Source organism: Amborella trichopoda, chromosome 7 (assembly GCF_054954075.1).
Source record: "Amborella trichopoda isolate Santa Cruz 75 chromosome 7, AtrichopodaSantaCruz75HAP2 v2.0, whole genome shotgun sequence".
Classification (NCBI taxonomy): Eukaryota; Viridiplantae; Streptophyta; class Magnoliopsida; order Amborellales; family Amborellaceae; genus Amborella; species Amborella trichopoda.
In genome coordinates this window covers 9,180,595-9,189,476 of record NC_142342.1, presented here as the reverse complement: position 1 = coordinate 9,189,476, position 8,882 = coordinate 9,180,595, and positions in this window count along the sequence as shown.

Sequence of the window (8,882 nt, the reverse complement as noted above, 5' to 3'; positions counted from 1 at the left end):
GAGAGAAGCAGCCTATATAAGATCTTAAGAGGTGTTCATATTTGTAAGCATCTCTTCTTTCTTTCTCCATGTTGAATTTCTTAAATATTTATTATTAATAAAATTTCTAAGCATAGAGGGAGAGACTCCAATGTATGAATTAGAGTCTGAAAATGTTCATTAGAAAAAAGAAGAAGAAGAGAGAAATCATGAAATGAAAGAGGATGGGTTGAGGATGATAATAACCAAAGTAGAAAGATTTTCTCTTCCTTTCTCTCACTCCCTATCCCTTCCTTTCAGTTTCTTACAATATTTATCTAACTTCAAAATTAATTTTTATAATATTTAACCGAAAATATTTCCAAGAATCTTTACCTAATTTAAAATATCTCACTTAAATGTGGGAAGAAATATTGACATGCCGATCTAATATTCTATATGCAAAAGCCAAATAAAAAAACAAAAGGAAATGGAGATAGAGAAATAAAAAGAGAGCTAGATACTTTGAACTACTTTACTTAAAATTCATGTACCTTCAACCATTATGAGAATAGGGTCTACCTTGATTCTTGCAACATATGTCTACCCCATAACTTGTAAGCTGCAACTATTCGGGGAGAGAGAGAGAACCTTTGTTTTAAGAGAATTCAGATCAACTTTTTACTGTAGTGTGAGGAGACAAAGAAAAAACTATCAAAAGAATTAACTCCAACACAACTGATTTTAGAAATTTTCTTATGCATAAGAGAATTCAGATCAACTTCTTACTAAGAGACAGAGAAGGAGCTACAAAAAGAATTAGCTCCAAACACAACTGATTTTAGTAATTTTTTTATACAAGAGCATGAGAGAAATATCCTATATAATATCTTGAGAGATGCACGAATATTGTCTATAAGCATCTATTCTTTCTTTCTCCATGTCAAATTTCCAGACATTATTTATATATTACTCCTAAGCATAGAGGGCAAGCACACCATACAGCTGAATGAAACTACTGTATGGTGCGCTTGTCTTCCTAATTTTGTAATACTTTTTATTTTATCTGCTAGTGTTCTTATGCCAATGATGTATAAGAACTATTCATGTAATATCTCTTTTAATTCTTCGTCCTAATTTTGTAATGTTTTTCATTTTATCTGATGCTGCTAGTGTTCTTATGCCAATGATTGTATAAGAACTGTTCATGTAATATCCGTTGATTCTTCAATAAAACGGGTAGGACATCCCCACTAATTCACCCAAAAAAAAAAAGAAAAGAAAAAAAGAGTCCTACAAAAATAGTATGAGTTGATAACATGGTCCCTCCTCTCCATGATATCGTACCCCGTACTAGTTGTGTTAATGAGCTGCCTGCTCCATTTATTGGAAAGGTATACCGACCACATTTGAACGAAGAAAATGCACAAACCTTTAAAGGTTCTCACTTGTCTGAGTCTCCAACACTAGTATTTAGTCAGCCATGCCCAAATCTTTTCAAACTGACCAAGATCTTAAACGATCTTTAATTTTTTTAAATCACCTAAAGAGCTCCAAGTTTTTGCAGAAGATCTTCAAAAAATTGAATTTTTAATTTGATTCGATATATATCTATAATTAAAAAAAAAAAATTAAAAATTCTACTTCAACATATCTTTATCGAAATTTTTATTTTCTGCATTGATTTAATGTCTTAAATTTTGGTTTAGGGATTTCCATAAAAATTTACTTATTAAAAAGACAAGAGCAATACATTCCGAAAAAGATAATCTATCAACCTCATATCTTAAAATATAGGTAGAGTTTGAGGAGCAATGAAAAATCTCTTTTTCTCTAACACAAATCATCGATATCAAGAGTAAGGGAGATTATCGACAGCTAAAAGTTTAGGTAGTTAGAAATTCAGGGTGAGATTCGATTATTGGATCTACTTAAGCATTTTGTTGCTTTTAAATACAGAAGTTTGATTAATTTTACTTTTTGAAATTTTTTTATTGCTTCATTGATATAAAACAAAGCATTTTGGATGGGACCCGGTTGCTATGCGGCTCATATGTAAAAATGCGGGCCTCTTAATCAATCTATTTTTGAGATAGATTTTAAGACTTAATTTTTAAGGACATGTAATCTCTAACATGGAGATCATGAATATGAAAAAATAAATAATTTTAAAAATTAGAAATAATAATTCTAGTAAGAAAACATTTGGAACATTAGTTTTCATTGTTTTTATATGAGAATACCTACTGGCATCCATCTTTAAGATGGATGCTTTGCGGTTTCTGTACCACATATGTAGAAATGTGGTCCGGGCCGCATGAATCAAATTTTTTTTTGGATGGACCACTATTTTAATTTTTGAGCTTTTGTACTGGTTTTTTTTATCTACAATCATATACTAAGGGTCTTTTGTTTTTTTGTTTTTACTTCTAACAATAATAATATGCATTGGATTACAGTTCTTGTGCTAGTATTGTTGATTCATTATGTGCTCGCAATAGGTCTATCTTATGTTTTTGTGTCATGACAATAGAGTAAGTATTGTTCATGTATTTATTGAAAATTCAGACAAAATTGTTGAGTATTACCCTTATGATATTAGGTAAGGAGATAAAATTATTATTCAATAGTTTTAATACATCAAAGAAGAATGTAATCTTATCCTATATTATCTTCACATATCTGATTGTTTCTCTGTCTTTTTTAATAAAATTCGAAATATTCATTATACTTTGACTTACCTAAATTTTTCCAATCCTTGTTTGTGACTTTTTGTTTTTGCAAAATCAATTTATTAACGATATGTTAGTTTGCCGACATATTATTATTACTAGACTTCCCACCTATGATTTAAGCGTGCTCGCCCATAAAAGGAGCATGTTCTTATGTGCTACTTTGGACAAACAGAGAGAGACCCCACACTTGTCTCATCATCAATTATTTAGTTTGAGCAAATATACAAAATGATTATTTACTTTTAAAACAAGAAAGTCACAAGCACTTTTAATCTTTGGATTTCAAAATAGGCGGCTGTAAGAGTATCATTAAAATGACTTAAAATTTTAAAAAAAAAATTCCTCTGACCAGCCGTAAGCCATCAAATTTGACATCTAATGAGTATGAGTGATTGTGGCTTCCTTATAATAAAGATAGTCTCATTGTATATAATTCCATTTTAGTTTTATAATGAGGGGGAGGGAGATCCATCTTCATACAAGAGAGAGTTTTATTATGAGAGAGAGAGGGAGAGAGAGAAGGGAGAGAGATCTATCTTCATACAATAAAAAGAGAGAGAGAGAGGGGGGTTTGTTTATGTACTACTTTATTTTAGTGAAACTAAAGATGAAGACTATTATCGGTGACTCAAACAATAACTCATGGATTTCTTGGTGTACCTAACCTCAATGCTCGGTAATAAATTGCAAAGTCCTCCAGATCACAACGGTGTGAGAGAAGCATATCTTCAATAAGTGTAGCGTCAGTTTCCTTCCAAACTCACGTTTCAAACAAATAGAATTCCGCATGCTCAATTGAAAGTTTGGTGAATTTCTTAGTTTTATATGCTAATTTTTTTAATAATTTCCTTTGTTTCACACGAGTTGGACCACATTTTTACATATGCTGTCAAGTAGTGTAAAGCATCCATCTTAACGATGAAAGTAAGTACGTGGTCCATCAAAAAACAATGGAAACTGATGTTCCATTATTTTCTTAATGAAATTATTATTTCTAGTTTTAAAATTTTATTTATTTATACATATTCATGATCTTCATTTTTGATATTATATATGCTTAAAAATTAAGTCCAAATATCCATCTCAAAACATTATTTCTCCAACTAAATTTCGATCGGTCTATTCTATAAGCATAATTTTAAACGATCAAATTCATAAAAAAGTAATTAATAAAAAAATTGAGACTAAATTGATAAAAAAAGGAATAAAACAAAGTGAAACTAAGTTCATAATTAGAAATAAAAAATTATGATTGAGTCATATAATTAATTAATATTTTGAATAACCTAATTTTAAATTTTGAATTTTTAATATCCCAAAAAGGTGAAACCTAATTTTTCAGATTTGTGGGCTTTGAAAATCTAAAATTTTAATTAACAAATAAAATATGATAATATAATATTTTCATCTTAAAGATCCAAAAATATGAGCAATTTGATTTTTTAAATTTTTTTGTGAAAACAGTATTAAGTTAGAAATGAAAATTCTTTGATAAAATTTAGAAAAAGTAAATTATGCATGTGTGTTTAATTACCAATTTTTTTAAGGGGTAGTTTTATATGCGGCGCCACTCAAACTATAAAGCATATGTGACCCTGCTTTGGGATGACTTGAGTCACAATGTCATAATTTGGCTCTTAAGGGGCCTTTTGGGTACCTAGAAATTGTTTGGGTGCACTTAACAGTAAAGAACGTACACTTAATCCTAACGAAATGGAAAGAGATTACACGGTTAAAAAAATCTTTTCTCCCTCTCTCTTCATAGTAACTAGGTGATCCCTTTTTAAGCTCGTCCCATTATTTGAAGGGATTAGCTGTCATATAAAAACAAAAATAATAAAAATAAAAATCAATAATTAATGATAAATTACATGACACAAATATAATAAAACGTTTCACATAGCATAATCTCATCCCTCCCTTTTTAAGCTCCTCCCCTGGCATCAATGTCATATAAAAACAAAAATAATAAAAATAAAAATCAATAATCAATGATAAATTACACAACACAATCATAATAAAAAATTTCACACAACATCATCCATGATAAATTACACAACACAATCATAATAAAAAATTTCACACAACATCATCCTCATAAGAGATTACTAAAATCTCAATTGAAATAACATACCTCTTTAGTCTTCTCCAATACCTCAAAATTTTATACTGCAATTACCAAACCTTCTAGTTTACTAATCAAACTTCTTCCCTTTTTTTAACTCGTGCCCTACAAGTATTTAAGTTAGTATCATAAATTTATTGTTTATATCAAATTATACAGAGAGACATTTGAAAGACTTCTATAAAAAATAAATAAAAATATGGCTTATCATGTTCGAAAACATGTGATTTACCAAGGCACTTAAAATAAGTAGGAAATAGTGTCATAACTATAAAATGATACAAGTTATTATTGGAAAATCTTTTTGAAATGGTGATAATGTTTTTATTAGAAATCTTTTGAAATCGTGTGATGGTGATTTTAATTCAGTATTTTAGTGGATTTTTGTGACAAAAAAGAAGGAACTGAAAATTATGTATTTTAAAGGAATTTTATGACAAAAAAGAAAGAAATGATAGTTTACAAGCACGTGCCGGTAAAATGTTAGTAATGCATTTTCTATATTTCTTCCAGACATAGCCAAACAATAACAATGTATTTGCCAGGTTGCATCTAAATGCTACCTAAACAATAACAATCTATTTAAAGTAATGTATTATGCAGTAATGTATTATGTCAGTAATATATTTTATAGACAATATATTTCCAGGTATCCAAACAACCCCTAAATGTTAGATGTTTATTAAACGGCTCAAAGTATTTTATTTTTAGCTTTCACTATTTAGTGCATCTACACATCTCATGGGAATGTGCACGATAAAAATAATAACCAATAGGTTTGATGATGAAAAATATTTAAATATCCTTGAAACATGAAGGAGCTTTTTAATCACTTATTTTCATCGTAACCAATTTTATTTTTTCTAGGTGCATGCCAATAAAACGAGGGGACACTCCAAATTATACCAAAAAATGCTATTAAAAAAAGATTCAAAATCTACCAACATTTTAGCAGGGTATTGTAACATGAGCAATCATGTCTCAAATGTATTTTATTTGAATTATATTCTTCATTGTTTTACAACTCATCCATCTCAACATCCTCATTTCAACAATACTCATTGTATAAATATGTTGTTTATTTGAGTAGGCAATTGTACATTGTAAACTTGTAGGAACACACAATTAAAAATACAAATTGCAAAGTTCATATGAAATGGACTAAAATTCCTACTACAACATTTCTTATATACTATGGTGTATATGAATGCATCACATAATGTTAAACATGAAAACTCAAAGGGTGTGGTTTATATGAGGTTGCAACCATGTACAATCCAATTGAGATGCATTTCCAAATTTTATCATGACATGCAATTTTAGTGTGAAATGTGAAAAATTCTTATGATCATCTGAAAATCTATTTTCACATCAAATTATAAAATTTTAAATTATAAAAATAGTTGTAATCAAGTACCTTTCTATCTATCCAAGGGATTGAAGGGCAGAAGGAAGTTCTCTTTGGTGTCCCTTCCAGTCCAAAATTGGGGCCTCATAATAATAGATCTATTAACATATGAAAATCTTGAAAATAAACGGCCTAGATAATTTGTTGCAAGATGCACTAATTATGGGACTCAATTTTTGTTTTTTTATTCATACATCTCGATATTGAGATGATCAATTAGAGGGTTTTTAACATTAAAACAACTTTTTCCGACGGATTTTTGAGATGCATCTTTAATTTCACATTTTAAGATTGCAACTTTATATAAACTTTTTTCCAACTTATAATATCTAAAGAGTATACTCAATGCATGGTGTAGCAGGTGTCCCTCACTGGTACTTATAATGTAACCAACCTTATTGCATAGGTGAGGAGGACATCTTTGGCATTGCTCTCCCTCATTTTAGTGCAGGTATAGTGGCTTTAAAAAACTTATCATGCAGGCAGACGGACTAATGTTAGTTGCATGTATCCCACAAGGGCAAGCTTTGCATGAAACTAATATATTTGCCTCTATCCAACCGTTCATAATGGACAGTTGAGATGGTCCCAATTACAATGTCACATCTCAAAATCATTTTATTTTTAATTTTTTTTACAAATTATTTTGGCACAAACTTTTAGGGGTCACTCCTCTCTTAAACTCGTAATTGTAAAAAATATAAAAACAAATTATTGTCAACAAAATAAAATAATTAGAATGCTCTTAAAAGTTTCAAAGGTATTTTGATCATTGTATGTTATCGAAAATATATTTTTTACTATTTTTCTTACGTGCGTCCATTGAGATGATGGCATTTACTAAATTTCATATTCATATAATTTGTAGAAAAATATTAAAAATAAAAAAAACTTTGACACGTTAGATATAGATCTAAATATTGCAACCTTTATGTAGGGTTCTCGAGAATCCCTTATATTGCGGAACCGGAATCCCAACATCGTGATCCCAACCAAGATCGTGTACATGATTGACTAAACATGGAGTAGATAAATACAACTATAAATCGAGTGGGAGAAATAAAACAAACATAAAAAACACACAACAACAACACACGATTTACATGGTTCACCCGTAGGGCTACATCTACGGCCTCGGCAACTAGAAATCTACTATTACAATGAAAATTACAGTTTTAGGTTACAAGATATAATACCTATATGTAAACATCAATAAAAGACCATCACCGATCTTCCCTTCTAAACTCACTCTCCCGACCAAGTAACACCGTCAATCAACATCTTCTTTCCTACCGCAATACCGCTACTGAAAAGATAACCTTGAGAATAACATAGAGATTTTTTCTAGCTAGAAATGGAAGTTCACCAACCCAAAACTCATGGGAATATTGTCTCTCTATCGGAGGTCATGTCTCTCTTTCTTAAAGACTCGTCTCCGTATTGGAGATCCATTCCTATAACCCCCAAAGGGGTGACCCTCAAAGGATGGGTATTATTTTCTCATTCACTCTCTTATAAAGATATCACTTTCTTGCTTATCAAGAAAATCAAATTTCTATTTTCCATAATACCTTAATCTTTAGAAGAAATATGTGTATGGTGATTTAGTTATCATCAAACCCAACAATCTCCACCTTGATAGCAAAATCATCATAATTTCCTTGACAATCTTTATTGCATAGAGTTCTTGATTTCTTCATACTTGCCTCTATTGTGGAATTTTGACAAATACTTTCCCTTCATATTTCTCTACCTCAAATCATGGATATATCTTGATTTCTTCTCACTTACCTCCATTGTTCAATTTTAACAAACAATTTGCCTCTATATTTATCCACCTCAAACCATGTATCCATCAAACTCCACCATTCATCATTTTTTTAATGCAAGCCTTAGCCCCCCGTACAAACTTTATGCTCTGATACCAATTATAAGGTTCTCGAGATTCCCTTATATTGCGAAACGGGGAATCCCAAACACCAGGATCCGACCCAAGATCACGCGAAGTAGATGAATACAATTATAAATCGAGTGCGAGAAATAAAGCAAACATAAAAAGCACACCGCAACATGACACGACCCCATAGGGCTACATCCACGGCTTCAACAACTAGAAATTCATTATCAGAAAGAAGATTACAGTTTAGGGTTACAAGAGATAATACCTATTTTTAAACATCGGTAAAAAACCATCACTGATCTTTCCTTCTAAACCCGCTCTTACGACAGAGCAACACCATCGATCAACATCCTCTTTCCCACCACAATACCGCTACTGGAAAGATAACTTAGCGATCAACATAAAGATTTTCTCTCTCTAGAAGTTGAAGTTAACCAACCCAAAACTCATAGGAATACTGCTTCTCTCCCAGAGGCTATGTCTCTCTCTCTTGAAGACCCATCTTCATATTGGAGATCCATTCCCATAACCCCCAGAGGGGTGACTCTTAAAGGAGGGGTACTATGTCATCATTCACTCTCTTATAAAAATATCACTTTCTTGCTTCTCAAAAAAATCAAATTTTTATTTCCCATAATACCCAAATCTTTAGAAGAAAATATGAGTATGGTGATTTAGCTATCACCAAACCCAACACTTTCCCATCACACAATATGAAAACTCCATTTATAGCATGCATGTGCAAAGTAGGAATGG